We start from the raw sequence: 18,388 nt of genomic DNA on the forward strand, positions 1-18,388 counted from the left end.
GGGCATCTCAGTGAATCCAGAGACAAGAAATGAGGGCACTAAACTTTGGAAAAGGTTTTCTGCTACAGTGAGGCCAGTAGGAAATTCCAGATCATGGTACCTGGCTGTACACATTCCCGGAAGTGGTTGGCCTTGATGCTGTGTTCAATTTATTACCAGTGACAAATTGCCTTTCAGAAAGCAGCTGCTTTGTAGGAATATACAATTGTTTGTGTACAGAGACTGAAGGATGAAAGGGTTAATTATCCAACAAACTCAGGCAGAAGGAGAAAAAAGTTTAAAGCCCAGGGAGGTTATCATTGCCTTTTGCACAGGCTGGTTTTAATCACTTTCTTGTACCTCTCCCTGACTTCATTTATCAAACCTTCACATAAAAGTTGCAAAGTGAGGTTATTCAGCGGATACATCCATTCATCTCAGATGATTGACCAGCGTGGTTTGCAGTACAAGCCAACCTGGGCGATGGCATTCCTCTTGTTTTCATTGCACAGCCTGCTTTCATTTTATGCTGTAATTCTGTTTTCACAAAACCATAACCAAGCAGGCTGCAGATCCCAGGTTCCAGATTTATTTACAAACACCCCTGACCAGCCCCCCCTGCCTTCTCCTGTTATCTGCTTTATGCTTGCTTTGGATCTTACCGCCAGGAGTCTGGGGTGGATTAGCTCAAGATAGGAACTAGATCCAATCTAACCAAGGGATGTAATCAACCCATGCTTCCACCCCCGCTCCTCATCCTCTGCATAAATCCAGGTCCTGCTTACACACAAACATTTCACGGGAAGTGCTGTTTGATATTCTGTGACTTTGCTGGAGTGGTGTCGACCTCAGGCAGAAGTAACAGAAGTGCTGGTCTTAATTGACAGAAGTAGGTAAGCTGCTGTACCAGGCAATTCAGGAGATGAATGAAGAGGGCATGTATTTCTGAGGCTTTTCTGGACCTGAGGATCACCATTTCTGCACCTCCACCGGATGGGCCATTAAGGTGAATGAGGCAAATTATAGATACTTTTATTAATCAAGGAGAATATATATGAGTGAAGAGCAAGAAGAGAGCAACTGGTCTAACCCTCTCTGTATTAATGCAAATAAGACTGTGTTGGAATTTCATCCACTGGTAAGCCTTCAAAGCTGATCACTAGGAAAAATATGATAAAAACCTTTTTCCTGCCTTTTGTGGGAGTAAAACCACCAGAATCTGGATCCTACTGATTACTAAACAGCTGATTCACATATAATATTAAAGGTTGGGGGTTTTTGTGCAGCTCAGGAACTTCAGCTGGGGTAAATCAGCATATTGATGGCACTGAGTCAGTTCACACCACTCCATTTCAAAACTTGAAACAAATATTTCAGTATACTTCCTTTGGAAAATGTACATCTAGTGAGAAAACCCAGCCAGTGATTATGTAGAGTTCCTGTCGGCACTGCTCATCTGTAGTCACTTTCTAGGTGAAAAGCCTTTCAGATTAAAGTAGCATTTCCATCCAAACAACCTGGACCAGTTTGAGTGAAAAAGGGGAAGGGCAATGGTGCGGAATAGCTGACCAGCTCTTTGTTCTATTTAAAACATTCCAGTAAGTTTTTAACCACAGAATATGGAAACAGAACTGATCACAGGGAAAATGCAATTAAAATACCTTCCTGCATTTTGCAGCCACAAAATCATTGGCAAATCACTGTAATCTGGCTTTGCTGAAGTGGAGGGCATGAGTCAATGCACCAGGAAAGAGTTTTAGCTAAGTACTTTTCAAGCTAATAACCTTGCTCAGGGACAGTTCATATCCTTTTCTACCTTCCCTCATTGACACTGGGATCCATGAGTAAATTCTCTTACTGTTCTTCACTTCTACTGTGGTGCTGAAACCTTGAAGAGACTCAGATCAGTGACTGTGTATGTCAGTTCAGGTGTAGCAAACAAAAATTGAAGTTTCAGGTTGATTGAGATTCTGCCACCATTTTTTTTTTTTTACCTTTAGGTGGTTTTTTTGTGTGCCTTAATAGAGGAATGGTTTTGTAGATTACAAATTAACTTTGAGCAAGAACAGCAAGAAAATCCATCCAGCCTGAAGCAAGCAGAGCCTTCAGGCGAGTGTTTGTGGGCTTTCTTTAGAAGCGCTCCCTGGACACATAAACAGAGGTCATTAGTGGTGATTTGTGTATCACTGCTGCTATCCTGTTGATAGCATGCTTGTCTTCTATCTTCTTTGTCCGAGTCCAATTCAAACTGGAATTCAGACACAAGTAATAACCACAGAGGGATTCTCTTTCATTTTTTCATCTCCTTCCAAATTCCTTGCTTGCAAAGGTAGTTCATAGATCACACCAGATCACACCTTTGACAAAAGTTTTCACTATTGCTTGTGCCTGGACTGAGATCAGTCTTCCTGAGAATATTCTTTTGTGTGTGTGTGTATTGAAGTTGAATATTAAGATAAAAAGGAGCTTTTGGTTATTTCTCATCAAAGAGTTGAACATTCCCTGAACCCTCAGCGACCTTTTAGGTGATGCTTTGGAGAGTCTAAAATCTTTGACCAAGCCAAGGCTCAAGATGATGGATGTTAATAGCATTAGATGCTGAGAAAGCCCATGATGGGGTGGAGTGGAATTATTTGATAACAGTTTTAATACAATTATGAATTGGAATAACTTTTCAGGCAGATTTTTCTCTATGTGACCTATAGCAGATGTCAGGATTAATGTAGACAAGTGCAAAGTTTTGCTCTTTTCTGGAAATATTTATAACACGGACATTTTATCTAAAAGCTAATTAACAGGTTTTTAGCAGGAAGATTACTAAGGCTGCCATCCTGCTGACATGATCATACTTTGTTATTACAAATGTAAATTGAAACTTTGCCTTCCAGGATAGATGAGAAAAAGGTTTTGCTGAGTAGTGTTTGAGACAACAAATGTTGGGACAGAAAAGTAATGAAGAAATGGATGAATAAAATTAAAACTTGGCAAGATAGAAAAAAAATGGTTTTTTTCTCTAAATTTTTGAAAGACACGTTCTCCACATGTAAGGAAATGAATCATTAGAGAGTAAACCTGACATTATCCCTGTATTGAATCTGAAGAATGAAGCAGGATTCATTCGGGGCTGCTTTTTCTTTGAGGATGGCAAAGATTAGCTGATTTATGTGAGAAATTTTAAGAGATTTTCTTTCCCCTAAGATTTCACAGATTCCCTTGTTTCAGGATAAAACTCATGTTTTGTGGGCTTTTTCTTTGGTTTTCTTTTCTTATTCCATTAAGTGGCATTATAAATCAAAACTTCTAGAGGATATTCTAAAAATTCAGAAGTCTGTCAGTTCATCATTATAATCAGTGTAACCTCTTTGCTGCTTATATCAGTGTATTAGCCCATTTTATCTCCATATTTTTTTTGAAATTAGAAAGGAAAATAAAAAGAGCCCTATTTGAACTTCACCCTGTGATGCAATATTTCTTTGTTTGTACTCCAAAATTTTATAGGTCTTCCGTGGTATTGTGCCTTATTGAAAACTCATGCTTTATTTGCTGTTCATTATTATCTTTTCAATATTTCTGCTTCTTAAGATTCCTCATCCTCTTTAACATTTGTTTCAAATGATTTACTTTCTGCAAAGTTATGCACTTGCATATATGCCTTTTTGAAGGCAAGTGGCATAGTGCTATTATCTATCAAGTTTTGTAATTCTCTTGGTCTTTCTCATGAGCTGTGTGTTATCCAAGAGAGATGTTTGCAAAGTATATTAGTTGAGAGTCTGTAGATCTCAAATATCTGGCATGCATGGATGATGCAAACAGCCTTAGAGACAGGAGAAGGTGGGCTTGAACTTTCATTTACTCGTGAAACAGTAAAAATTAATAAATGGATGAGGAAAACAATCTGTTCTAAACACATACGATACTCTGCTAAAGTTAATCCTAAAACACAATGCTGCTGTATTTTTAATGCACTTGCAAAGTTTCATCTGCAAATTTCATTAATATACTCCTGTAGATCCAGGATGGCTTCTCCTCAGGAGTCTCTACTTTCTGGATCATAAAGTTGTCTTCACTATAATTTAGGAACCTCTGCGATGATGCATGTTCAGCTGTATTTGTTACTCAACAGATGTCTGGGTAGTTAAATTCCTTCATGAGCCTTTATCAGTACTTCTATTCTGGGATTCCCAACTGGTTCAAGATGTATCTCTCCTAGCCGGCAGTGCTGCTGAGAGATCAATATGTACAGCTTGGGTCAGGCTGGTTCAGTGTGGAGCTGGACTGGCTGGTTGCCCTGACCACCACCAGTCTTGCTGCTCAACTTGACTGTGTAGGTTCTGGAGTCAACGCCTTGTTGGCTCGTGCTCGAGAAGGACCAACTTATAGGGGCAGCTGGGGATGGGTCCCACATTCATAATTCTTGAGACCATCTGCTGCAGTAACTGTCACTGCTCTTCCTGCGGGGCTGCCGCCTGGGCTTGCTGCTTGCACATAAATTTTGACAACACCTGCTGCTCTCGCTATTCCTTCATATATTATATCCACAACAGAAGCTCAAAACCAGGCGCTGCTTGCACTTCATTTAAACAGCCACCTCCCCGACGTAACGCGCTGATTCCAAAGCTGCCCCTTTTGGTTTGGTTTCAATAAAACAGGCGTGATAACGAGTTAACAATGCTGAGGGTGAACATCTCTTCAGACCTATCCTAGGTTCTTCAGCCGTCCCAGCTACTCTTTGCACTCCGCAGGTCATCTCTTGTCTTGGAGAACCACTCATCCCTGCCTTGGCCACTGGTTCCAAGGACTCAGCAGGATGCATTTAACCTTCTGCCAGGAGGATCAACACCCAATAGCAGTGTGGGCAAGTTTTGAGTAAATGATACCAGACTGCTCTATTCCCTTAGGCTACTTCCTTGCACTACATACTAAGGAGCTTTCCCTAGAGCTGTATAGAGAATAAGATAATAATCTGATTTGCAACTAGAAGTTCTTAATCTATACCACTATGATTCATTATTAATGAATATTCAATCTACTACTGGGTATTTGTGAAAACACTCTTAAACTCTCAGGGTTTAAAGAATTTTAGCCTGAATGATATTCACCAAGGAATTTACATGTTGTCATTCTGCCATCTAGAAGTGTTTGTCATTCAGAGATCAGAAAAAATACCAGCCATTTTTTAGTTTTCTGGGCAATCAGAAGTGAATAAACACAGTCAAAATAAATGCTTTTTTTTGAATAATGAAAAGCAATTGTTCTCCTGCATTGGGCATGTAAGTATTAAATTAACAGGCATCAGAATTGGTTTGCAAATTGTTACTTATTAAAATGAGGATTATATTTCCACCTCCCACCAAAGGCATAGATAAACTCTGCTGTAATTTCAGCTCATCCTGTTCTGCACTGTACTAACTGGCAAAGTTTCTCCTCTGGCACCGGAAGATTTGACTGTATTATAAGCAGTTTTTACTTCATCTGAAGCCGAAGTGCTTCCTTCTCCTGATGAAAATGGGCAAGAAAGGAAGGAGATGAGATAGTATCACTTCAATACCAGTTTGGGGGTTTTTGTTCCTCTGTTAATTTTTCTTCCCAGTCATTTAGATTATGCTGATAAAAGGCAGGATGGGTTTCCGGACACTACTTGCCATTTAAAAAGAAAATAAAATGCAACCAAAAAGCATTGCTTCTTCCTTTTCAACAACTGAACTGATCTTCTTTGCCTACACCCCTCACCAAGCATCTGACTTCTTATGGCTAGCTAGCAAACATAAAGTAAAACACCTGTTTACCAGACACAGAGCTATGCGTCTGCCATTGCCAATCCATCTGTGGAACATAAACATAACTTTCACCAGCTGCTTCTTTTAGCATGGGCTGGTAATGGAAGCCATTATAGAGCATATCAACAACATACTTTCCTAATAATCATGGGCCAGAGCATCACAGGGTGTAAATTGGCAGAGCCTCACAGAAGGTGATACTGATTTACACCATCAGAGGATCTCACCCCACTGTCTTTGTTTCCTTCACACTCTTCTCCTTTTAGCACCCTTACTTTCCTAGTTTCCAGGTTTTTTCTGGGTTTTTTTCCATTATATTTTACTAATGAGGCAACATGTTGTGAAACAATTCCTGGGCCAGGCTCAAGCAATAATGGATAATTACCTTGGGTACATACAGACTCAATATTAACGACTCTAAGAAAACCTCTGAAGATTCAGAGGTGTTATAGTGCAAAGACTCCAACTGGATTTGGGCCAAATGCCCCATTCATATAAACATGCTCAACTCTATTGACTTCAGGAGAATTATACCTGCTTTTGTTTGTGCAAACATGCTGAAGGTGATTCACAAAATCATGCCCAACCACGTCCGCTCTCTTTAGATTTAAATTGAGCTTGAAATCTCACAGTGCAAACAGCAGATTCCTTTTTGTCTCACATGAAGGCTAGTGTGTTACGACTATAATTAAATTGCTGATAGATGCCCTTATCTCTCAGGCTACTCCAGGATGCAGTAATGAGGCTCTGCTCTTCACAAACATCATCATACCTCTTTCCTTGTGTGACATCATTTAGGCAGGTCAGGATCTTGATGGTGACCCAAGACAACATTCATCCTATGACCAGGCTGTTCATTTTCCTTTCAGTGAGAAGGGCAGAAAGGCCTCAGGACTTTTTGACTCTTCATTTTCCAGTTAGAAGACAACCTGAAACTCAGAAATGAAATTCCATTAGTATGTGAAGCTCTAAAATGGAAAAACTTGTATATCTTTAGAGATGTCAAATATGGGGACACCCATCCTGTTGAGCTCAGCCCAGAAATGGTAACAATGCCTGAGACTTATCCATTGGAATTCACTTTCCTCTTGGTAATTTTGTAACATACACTGAGTAGTGCTTTCCAGGACTCCTGCAATTGCAAAAATCAATGTTTACCTCTAATATATTCCGACTTAAAGTGTGCAACCTTATTTAAAATGCACTGCTAGAGCATATATTTTCATGTATCGTTATGTCTAAATGCATGATAACCAGGTTGAAAATCAAATTAGCTATGTTAAGGTGAATATTACAATGTGACTACTACCTGCTGTGCCATGAATGAATCTTGTAAACACAATCAAATCTCTTTCCTTCTCTCTCATACACAGAGACACATGCATGCCCTTGCACAAGAAAAGAGATTCTTCACCTTCTGCCATCATATTGTCACAGCAGCTCATGTTTATTGTGAATGACATCTTCAGCTACAACTCAGCATGAGCTTCTGGTATGCTGGAGTTGAACATCCTACCAGGAAAATCAGCAGTGACATTAAAGTTGTTTCATGAATAATGAAAAAATAAATTTACTGTAGGTACACAAAATGCTTTGTTTAACTAAAAGCATTTGCAGAGAAATTCCAGGTCTCTGAGGGCAGATACTATTTTATTAACTGTGGATAGAGAACTTATTTAGATGGAGCTGTTTTCATTATATTCGTAATTTTCTCAATTATACAAATGAGAGAGCATGTGATGAGTTCTATTAGCAGGATACAGACTTCTCTTTAGAAAACTCTAAACTCCTAGAAAATCACAAAACAGCAAATCCTTGATGCTGGCAGCTACGAGTCTTTCAGCCACTTACATTCTGTGTAAGGTTTACAAGTGTCTCCCAAGTCCAAATTTGTGTAAGAACAGTTTTAATCATTTATAGGGGCAAAAAGGCTTCAGAGACAGTAATGCAATTACATAAGTGTATAATGCAAAAGAGAATTCAATTTTCTCAATGCCATACAAGGTAAGCTTATTCCTGGACCCCAGCAAAAGACACTCAAAACATGACTGCACCGTGTCCAGAGTTTTGCTGGCTGAACCCATGTGTGCTCCTGCCAGCCCTCAGAAAGTTCATAATCACAAAATTCAGGGAGAAGAAACAAGCCTACTTTGAATTATGGGGTTATGGTGACCAGAGTTTTATATAAACGTTGTTTGCAGTGGAAATGCTATATTTTGTCCTGTTAAGGACTGAGCAAACACACTTTTTACACAGCAGTAATGTGTCAGGCAAAAGGGAAAACTTTCAATGATTTCAGGCTTTGTGCTAGACTGAAACTTGTGATCCTAAAATGTAACAGCTTTTAATGAAACACAAATATACTTGGTTCCAGAAGTGGAAAAGAGTCTCGTTAACAACCCTTAAAAAAAAAAAAAAAAAAAAAAAAAAAAAAAAAGCTGTTATTCCTCATTCCTTGGAATGTTTTATCCATATTCATAGCAAGAACCCTGAGCAATGTTCCCAAGCGCCAAAAAGTATGAAAACTAATACCAAACACATTGTCAATATCCTACTAACTATTAGTCATGAACTTATCAGCATGGAAATACTTATTCTCAGTAGAATTTTCTGAATGGCAACATGGCAATCATAAATAATCAACTTCATAAGTAGTGCAACTTTAAGTACAAGCTTAAAATTAGTGATTTGAAAGACCCATCTTCTCTCTCAAGGAGGGTGAATAGATTTGGTTTCTACCTTTCAGTGAGGTGAAAGGCACAAAATTGGTCTTTTCCATAAACCTAGGTCATCAATTTTTTATATCGACTAGTATATTTTATGACTTCTTTCTTGTGAGTTCAAGTTGCCTGTATTTCCTATTCATAGAGAAGTGCTCATTTCCTGTTTAAAAAAACACATGTATTTACTCTTATTCATTTAACAACATTCTAAATGGCAGTAACAAAAAACAATAAACAGAAATAATCCACCTAATTAGTGCCTGTACACAAAGCCTTTACTCATTCTTTGTCTTTAAGCAAGACAGAAAACTAAGAGCATTTTATTTTTCTTTTTGCCATGTGCCAATGCTTGAAGCGAAAAAAAATAAGGAGATAAGTCTAAGGTATTCTAGCTCTTTTGACTCCCACTACTGTCAGGTGGGCTTAGGCAGGTGGTTCAGAGCTTCGCCCTACCAGCTGCAAGGATAAATCATGACCCAAGAGAGGGCCAACATTTAGATTTGTCATGTGGGAAGAGCTGCATCAGGCATCCCCTGACATACAGGCAAAAGAATTACAAATAAGCAAATGTATGAGCAAGTAAACCCCATGAACTATTGGGGAATGTGTCAGTCAATAGCAATGCAAGCTGTATTTCTATCTATTATACAAGAAAGGTAAAAGTATTCTAGTAGGTCACTTAGTTACTTCAACCAGATGGAATCCAAAATGTTCAGAAAATTAAAAATCCATTTATTCCTCCAAAGTTGCATTCCATCTGTTTTCAGACATTTATGGAATCTTTTTGCATACAGGATATGGCAACCACTGGTGCCTTGGAAATATTTCTCCTTCGTGCAGCTCACGGAAAGCCAGGCTGGATATAGACAGCACTGAAGAAAGCCCTTTAATTCAGGTGCTCTAGCTAATCTTCAAAATCTAGGAAACTATAGTTTTGTTTTAAACAAAGGGATCATAAAATACAGTGTATTATCTGCAAAAAAGGCAACAGGAACATTTAATCTTAAAAAAAGGAACCAAAACAAAATCAAATCAGGCTATTCCTTGCTCTTTCCACCTTGAAAATTTTAACTTTCCTGCCAGTCTGTTTCTCATTTTCAGCTTGTGGAGACAATAAGAATGATTCAGATGCTATGAAGGAATGCAGCCTGGCATGTAGTGATCTCCACCCTGAAGATAAAAGTGACAAAATTACCGCAGGAGTTATGAGCTCTAGCCTTCATCAATCATTTTTCAAGAAATATTTTATTTCATTCAACTACACATTGTGCCTAGATCTAACTTGGGTATGGTCCCCTTCCTCCTCTCCTCTCCTCAGCATCTTCAGCTTCACCAGATGGAAGGACATCATCTGGCATGCAGGCCAGGCCAAATTTTCTGTATATGACACAAACATCCACATTTCCTGTTTCCATAGGACCTTCTCTTTGCAGTCAGTGGCTCATACAATAGTTCACTATCAGCAAGCTTTATCGTGCCTGGTGCAGAGAGTGAAGCTCGTCCATAAGTACAGGGCTGTATGTCTATTGTCAGGCCATTATATTCTCATTTCTCTCCTGATTATCCACACCTCACATTAAATCACCCCCAACTTCTGTGTTGGAACCAACTGCTTGCCTTTGAGGTGAAAGACATTCAGCAGGTAACTCTGTCCCAGGACTGTTTCTTATAGGGCAAAACCACACCAGATTTTGTGACCTTAAGGAGTCCTCCCATGCTACACAACAGACCCTTGCACCATAAACACCCTTCATGACCAAGGCCCAGATTACTTCAGACTATGTGAACAGAGGCAGGAACATGTCTTAAATTATCTACATCTGCATTTTGTTCACCTCCCCAAATCATCACTGGCAGGGGACTGTCACATGGAAAGAAAAAGCACTCAAAAATCCCAAGGCAGCAGATGAAAGAGCAGAGAACTGGCTTTTAAGCTTAAGACTTCATTTTAAAAAAAATGCTGAAAAAGTAAATCACAAATGATGGATTATTTGTTTCAGTCTTTGCATTTGTTTTTAATGTCATGTCATGTCTCCACATTTTCTTCTACAACCCAAAGGAAGGGGAAAAAAGTTAATATTCCTACTTAGTCTCATCCTGTCTAAAGCTGACACTTAAAAAAACTGCCAAAACAACCAAAACAACCACACAAATTCAGTGAGAGTATAGAAAGACTCTGACTAAAAGCTGGTATGAGTGACATCAAGCTCTGATATAACAAGCCTGTACTTTTCATCACTCCTGTTTTGGAATCCACCAGGTTTGGCTTTGGAGTTGAGGACCAAATGCTAAAAGACCATATTCAACGAGCAGCAGAAGGGGAGACTAGTTTTCCTCCTTTTTTGGACAAATATTCTCCTTCACTCACTGGGAAAGATGATGCTGAGCTAGTGTGCTGCCCAAGATGGACAAAACACAAGTGGCAAAACAGTAGAACTGGAGAAAACCTAACTAGTGCACAAAGGGCCTCGAGGAGCATCCTGAGAGTGCATCCACCCACAAGGCAGGCACACATCTCCCCAGCATGAGTTTCTATCCACTCATAAAAAAACCCCTGTCTCTCAAGAGTTCAAGCTTACCAAAGGTTTCTTTTGATTACACAGGGGGACTTGGACCCACACCCCCTTATCAGCTGAAGTGCCTGCCCTGCTTTTCTTTAGTTTCATCCATCCCCTGCTAAGTTTAGTAGAAAAGGCAACAGCTGTGGCCACTGACAGAGGAAGGTCGGCAGCTGCAAAACGGAGATGCCACATTTCAGTATATAATTTTCTTTCCACAGTGTCTCTCCCTAACTTTCCTCTTTAAGAGGCACTTAAAATCCATGTGTCTGACTCAATTACTGTTATGGTAGCTATGGAACAGAGTGTGATGCTGATGAGGGCCTACCTGTCTAGTTAACCCCTTTCTGGATGCTTTCTTTCTTTGATTCATCATTGCTTGTGACACATGTATTGTCTAAACTATGTTCAAGAACAAGACTCTTAATACATTCAATGGAAGAAGGTGAAAAAATCAGAAAAAGGTGTATGAGATGCAAGAATAAATTTACATGCTAACTTTAAATGTTCTGCTTCTGAGAAATATCTTTAAAAGAGAGCATGGTTTCACTGCAAATTAAGTATAACATTTGCAGTAAAATTAAGAATAAAATTTATTTTGCTTCCTTTGATTAGGAGAGTGCCGACATTGCAGAAATGCTTTGGCTTTATGAACCCATCTAGAGATTCTCTGTTCTTTCAGCATCCAGTACATTATCAAATCGTATCTGAAGCACTATGAATTCATGCCCCAGAGGGCAAGAACCCAAATTTAAAGTCATCATCATTCTGTGTATTTTTTGCTCAGTTGAAGGTTTTATGATACAGGCTGAATGTCTTTTCAGGACAATCCTAAAAATAAGCTAATGCAATGGGGACTGGATTTATTGGATATGTACACTCACCTTCAGTTGATGTTCTCCCTAGGTCAGTTCTCATGTGATTGGCAAGGGATCATGACAGCTTGTATCTTCCTATGAGAAACCTGTGTAGACAATGGTAATTAGAACTGCCACTCAGTCCTCCCTGACAACAGCTACTGCAGTGGCTCTGGGCCTCTGAACTAGCTACTGCCTCTGGAAAATCCTGTTTCCCAGTGTTTTCTCCTCCTTAGGCACATACTTAATTGCATGTAAACATTCTGTAATTTATTATGTGACACAAAAACATTGGTACCTTCAAGCTGAAAATACAGTGGTTGATAAATACTGAAAAACCGCAATTCTAAAATGTCACTTACAATATTGTTCTCCAACTGCCTTCCCTGACTGGTTGGTGAGCTAAGGATACTTCTCAGGTAATGGAAAATCTGAAAAGGGTCTCAGTCTGTTTTTTAAGGAGACTAATTCTTAGTTAAAATTATGAGTGTTGAAGCTTGTAAGTCAGCACAGTTTTGAAAAAAAATTCCTCGTTTCAGATTTAGAAACAGCAGTGCATTTTCCCTGTACTATTCTATCTCAATCAAAACAAGAATAAAAAAGCTCAATTATCTATAAGTATATTTTTACCCATAATCGATTTACTCACAAACTCTTAATAACTGCAACTAACAAAGAAAAGAAAATTTTAAAAAATACCAAAACAGCAATGCAACAGTTCACAGCTGTATTTGGAAGAGACTGTGCATAAGTGAAGATGTTTGGAAATATTTGCAAATTAAAATGAAGCGGAAAAATTTCTTTATATTAGGATATCCACAGAATGAAAGTTGGATCTGTTCTCAGCTTTGCTGAAATTTGGAGGTATGATTTCAGATACAGCTTCCTTGTCCGTGAAATGGGGCTGACAGTAGAGCTGTAGTTTCCATGCACAGTGCCCAGTTATTTAGATTTCGTCATATTAAATAGCATCTTTTTATCCTGCAGTAGGGAAAAAATATCCAGAGTGAGGCAGTAAGGAATTGTTGAGATTCAGAGTTGAAAAGGCAGTGAAATCTAATCTCCAGACCATAGAAATCAGTGGAAATTGACTTTAAAACACTGTTGATTTCAATGGTTTTGGGATCAAGGAGAACAAACTTACTGCACAAAGACAAGTCTGCTTTCCAGAGCAATGCTTCTTGATAGGAGCAGCCTGTCAGACAGCAGCAGACTGTACCTTTGGGGCAGACCCATGCTGAAGGCTCTACATAGCTCTAGGGTGTCCAGGAGCATCTGAGGGAAGGAGTTCTCCCTCTGTCTCCCACAGCTTCTCCAAGGCACCAAGAAGGATGTTCTGGCTTACTCCTATGGTTAAGCAGAAAGCATTTGGCACCAGACCAGGTGTGCAGATTCCCAGGGAGAAAGGAAATCAGGCTGTGTGGGAAGGGTTAGGCACAAGGACCTGCTTCTATTTCCTCCTACCCATTCCCATTCCATTAGCATGCAGCCTGCCGCCTACAGGAATTCCCGTTGTGCAGAATCACATCCAGAGCACTGAGTTGGCCAGACTTTGAAGGCATTGCAACCACTGCAATGCTAAGTTTATTTTCCCAGTAACAATCCAGCCAAAGAAGAGCACAGCACAGTGTATTAAGCCTCTTGATTAAGTTTTATGCAACCACTATTTAAAAAATAACCCAGAAATGGCAGTGCTGTATTTTTAGACAGATAATTACATGGGTACTCCCATATATGTACTTCAAAATTAATCCAGTAGTGTGGTCATGCAACAGGTCAGAAATGACTGAGTGAATACTGAGTGAATAGTACCATTTCCTTTTTAGACTTTGGTTGTAGCATGGTATTTGGGTAATACTTTGGCACAGTGCCCAGGGAAGTAAGAGTAGAGCTCTATCCCCATGCACAGACTCTTCCCCTTAAAGCACCTGCCCACCACTAACACAGCATAACTATCATTTCTATCATTGTTAAAATATCTGTTCCCTGCATTTAAAAGTCCCACTAAATTCAACACCAAACCCACAGAATCCTACTCCATTGACTGCCCACAGTTATCAGAGGATGCAAACCCAGTGTGTTGGTAGTGCCAAACTTATCCAAGATAATGCACCACCCTCTTCTCAGAGGTTGCATGGGAGAACAATGTTAGGATGTAAGCAATGAAGTATGCACAGGTAATCTGTAGAGAAATGCATTTTAGAAATGTAATAGAAAGCAATCTGCAATCCCAGGCAACACAGGTGGAAGATGAAATCTAAAGGAAATCACATTTTAAGCACTGAAGTACAGTTACAGGAGCCAAGTAATTAGAACTCTGCTCTTTTAGACAGCATACTTTTTGACAGTATCATTGTTCTTAAAAGCTCACAGTGTCCATAGGATTTCAATTTTGAAACAAATAAACTGTTGTTTATTCCTCTCTGCCCCCACTCTTCACTACTGTGTACTAATCTCTATACCCATTTTCCACATCCTAGCAGAACAAGTACCTTCTAAGAAGATATTTTGGGTTATTAATGGCTGGATTTTTTTTTTTTTTAATGTAACTGTTTAGTTATTAACAGATGCAAAGGAAATTCCCTTTTAGAGAAATTTGTGAACTGTTCCTTCTCAGAGTGGCTCCTGTCTGACACTCCTTCAGTGACTATTCTGTCCCAGCTCTAGCCTTTCCTGTTCCCTGTCACTGTAGTAAAAGGAACAAGAATAAGTGTGTACCCAGGAGGTACTAGTAGCCAATCCCTAATTGTATTTGAGCCATTTCAGTTCAGGTTTGAGTCTAGAAATCTCAGAAACTCTAAGTAGTACCTCATTTCCGCTGGTGCAGTTGAGAACATCAGCATCTCCTCTATCAGAAGAAGGTCAAAACCATTCTGAAGGTCTACAAGGCCTAAAGGACAATCCAGCTGGTACCCTGGGAATGTTCTTAGTTTACATAACATAGAAAGACAGATAGAAAATTATTTTTGCTGAACCTGACTAAAAATATGTGTGCGACATCATTAATGGATTCTACTTCCTCTCACTGAAAGGCAATTTAATATATCATCCTTTGCCATAGTGCCACTAATTGCAATGGATTCTGAAAAAAAAATCCCGAATGTTTTTTTTTAGAAAAGTCACACATCCTGAAGGTACACTGCTGGCAAGCCCTCGAGTGTTTATATTACAAGCCAAGCAATTTAAATAATCCCCAAGTTCATTACGTTCAGCTAGACTCTCAAGAAAGGTCCTCTCTTCCATTGGTTTCCAAGAATAAACCAACATAGAGCATCTTGTTTTTCACAACTGATAGGTTTTGTGTGGCTAGGACTAAACTACAGTAGCAAGATTTTAACAACTGTGGAAAAGACTATAAAACTTTCTGCCCCTTATTAACTACTGTGTGACTATTAGGTTTATGGGCAATGTTAACTTCGCAGTATAGGAATAAAAACATTGTAAATGGTCTCCAAAATGTTGGAAGCAATTTTCCCCAAGAGAGGAAGGCGGCCCTTCCAATCCCAGTAAGGTATGGAAAGGGTCATGTGGCACACATGTAAAACTAGATTAGACTCTCTGTTGCTAAGTAATTAAACATAATTGTAAACCTGGGCAAGTGCTGAATTTAAAACTGAGCTCAAAAACCTCTATTGAAAATCCATGGAAAATGAAAACTGCCTCTTTAAAAGAAATCAGCTTGCAGCTTCCCAGAACGGAGCCCCTGGGCAAGTGGTTCAAAATATGATTTTTATAAACAAATCTGACATAGCAAACTTAATGCAAAACCCTATGCATATAACACCACTTATGTGTGCAACTCATTTAAATTATAGCTGTAGAGAGAAGGAAATAAAACTGGCATATTAACCTTTGGCACAACAGTACTCACATACTAGCAATGTTCAGCAGCAGATGATATTATTGTGACTCCCACTAGTATTGTCATAGTGAAGGGTCTGTCAGAATTCATGTTTGAAACCTCCACAGTCAGAGTTTATTAATTCAGCCATGAGCATCCTTTCCAGACCTATGCTGGCATGTACAGTTTTAAGAGCAGATTTTTTTTTACTTCAACTTCCTTTTTTCCATCACTGCTGTATTTTAAGTCATTGAAAGCTAAAATAAAACAAAATTGAACAAAACTTCATGAAATACATCTCCTCAGCATCATCGCATTTTAAAAGACTGAACGCAGAACTAAAATATGTCAGAAATTAATGAAATATAACATTCCACAGCTTCCTGCCACAAACTCCTTGGATGCCTTGCTTCCCAAATGTTCTTGTAGAGAATGGTGCTAATTCTTCCTCAAGAGAGAACCCTTTCCAGCAATTTGAAAGGGCAAGCTAAATGCATAAGAAAGATAGACTTAAAAATCAAATTATAAATAAAAACATTTTCAGATTTTTTTTGTTGAATTCTCCACATCATTGAATACATTTCTATACAACTAACAAAAGCATCACGCAAAAAGAGCCTTCCTTGTTAAATAATGTCTTAAAAATGCGTTATTTTGAGTAGCTTTGGTAATAATACTCAGGCCTTGATATAAGTTACTGGCCTGTCTATATGCTCTAAAACATTTTGGTCATAAGTTCCAGACATAGGACTTACTCAACAGCCTTCACAATGAAAGTGAAGCAAGTGCAGAGCTTCTGCCTAGCTGGAGACTACAATGGTTGAAATAATCATCTGGTTATTAGCAATACTACTAAATTTGAGAAAAGTTACTTTGTCAACATATCAGAGGGCTATAGCAAGACACTTTTATATTCTGTTTATTTAAATGACATCTAGATAGACTGTTTTGAGCAATTCTCACCTTCTTATTTGGTGGAAGAATCCCGAGAGCCATGTCTATTTCCCTGACTCCCTCCTACCAGCAGTCCCATGAGTCAAGCTGTGACATGGGCAGGGCTGAGCAAAGGAATACGTGATGTAGTTTTAGTATTGCAGGATTAAGAATGTGATGAATTCTTATCTTCTTTGATAAATTCTTATCTTTGAAAAAACTGGGATAAATCAGGACTGCAGGAGCTGCTCTCCAAGCTGTACTTTGCACAAGACGAAAGATCAATGCATGTGAAGCAGAAGGAAAAAAAAAAAAGACAGATTCCAAATACCAAAAATAAACTGCGAAGAAACTTAATCCTCAAAAGGTCAGAGGTACATCTGAAAGGCCCTGGCCATGCCTTTGTATCAGAATGTTACAACATTAGCCCTAATGACTTAATAGTTTTGCCCTTGAATTGTGTCAACAGGAACCTATCTTATTACATGGTAAATTAGTTGCTTCCAGCCTACTCCACACTCACAAGTGATGGGAAGACAGAGGTTCTTCTAGCAAAGTTAGAAAGGCAACCTCATACCTAAACAGCGTTGCTGAGCAGTATTTAGTACCATTTTAATTTGTGTACATGTGTTTGAGTAAAAGAAGGCTGGATACAGCATGGGGAAGAAGTCCCTACATTTAGAATTCAGGAGCCAAAATTAAAAGGAAGGCATCTCTTTTGAGTACTGTTGTGCCATGTCATCAAAGGTCATCGTCTGCTACAGATATCAGGGGATAATGAGATAGGGTCAGGCGTAATGATGGCAGGCTCTAGGTAACAGAGGATGCTTTCTTTTGCTACTTCCCTTCTTTCAGAGAAGTTTGCATCCTTTACAGCCTTTCTTCACATCCACAGAAAAACAACTTCCAAAGCTGGCACAGCAAAAGCCACCAGGTGCCCAAGATGCATCAGCACCTAACTATTCAGAGCCTCTCCCTGCATAAAACAAGAACAAATAGTAGTTTCTAAGACTTATAGTTACCAGGCAATTGTCTCATTCTATTAAAAATGGAAAATTCCATCTTTTTTGACTTATCTGGATGTCTTTGCTTCACATCTGTCCTAAAAACCTGTCTCCTGTCAGCTAGACAAAGGGTTACTTTTCACAATAAATGCACAAGAAAGGAGACACATGCTTATACCATTCTGTAAGTCTTCTTTGAGGGGTTTTACAGGCAAGTAAGATGCAGCTCCAGACACTAGACTTTTAAATCATTTAAAGCTGAAGTAAGTTGATCCTAGGCATGGTTTATAATCATGTTTTTACTTTCCAGCTCTGACAATTACAAATTGTTTGTATTAGCTACACAAGTGTTCCTATCCAGCAGTATTGTCAAAGCCCATCCATCCCAGTCTCAAACCAGCACACCAATCCTTTGCTTTGCCAGCCTCCATTCATAACCTTCATCTAACATCTAACTGTTACCAACCAAGCAGGGAAGGGCAGGAGAGATCTACAGCCTGCGAAGAAAAACCCCTCATCTGCAATATGTGGTAGCTGCAGTTCTCCCATGTTTCGATGTGGTTTTCAGACCATCTCAGCTTGACAGGAGGAAGCCTAGCATCCTCTAAGCATGTTGCACTTGTAACCTTTGAAGATGTTCAAAAGAAAAGAAAAGAAAAGAAAAAAGAAAAGAAAAGAAAAGAAAAGAAAAGAAAAGAAAAGAAAAGAAAAGAAAA

The 18,388-nt window shown here is 39.0% G+C and overlaps 1 long non-coding RNA gene across 1 annotated transcript in view; it reads right to left on the reverse strand.

Annotated features, from left to right (window-relative positions):
- Nucleotides 1-18,388, reverse strand: part of LOC121668733 — a 113,929-nt gene that overhangs the window by 10,914 nt on the left and 84,627 nt on the right. Inside the window, exons 5-6 of the long non-coding RNA XR_006017544.1 lie at nucleotides 11,922-12,001; nucleotides 6,529-6,685 (exon numbers count right to left, since the gene is read on the reverse strand). This is a non-coding gene — a long non-coding RNA (uncharacterized LOC121668733). The remainder of the gene's footprint in view (nucleotides 1-6,528; nucleotides 6,686-11,921; nucleotides 12,002-18,388) is intronic.

Source organism: Corvus kubaryi, unplaced genomic scaffold (genome assembly GCF_017639235.1).
Source record: "Corvus kubaryi isolate FWS band 111438036 unplaced genomic scaffold, C.kubaryi_AGA036_p1.0 37386, whole genome shotgun sequence".
NCBI classification, from domain to species: Eukaryota; Metazoa; Chordata; class Aves; order Passeriformes; family Corvidae; genus Corvus; species Corvus kubaryi.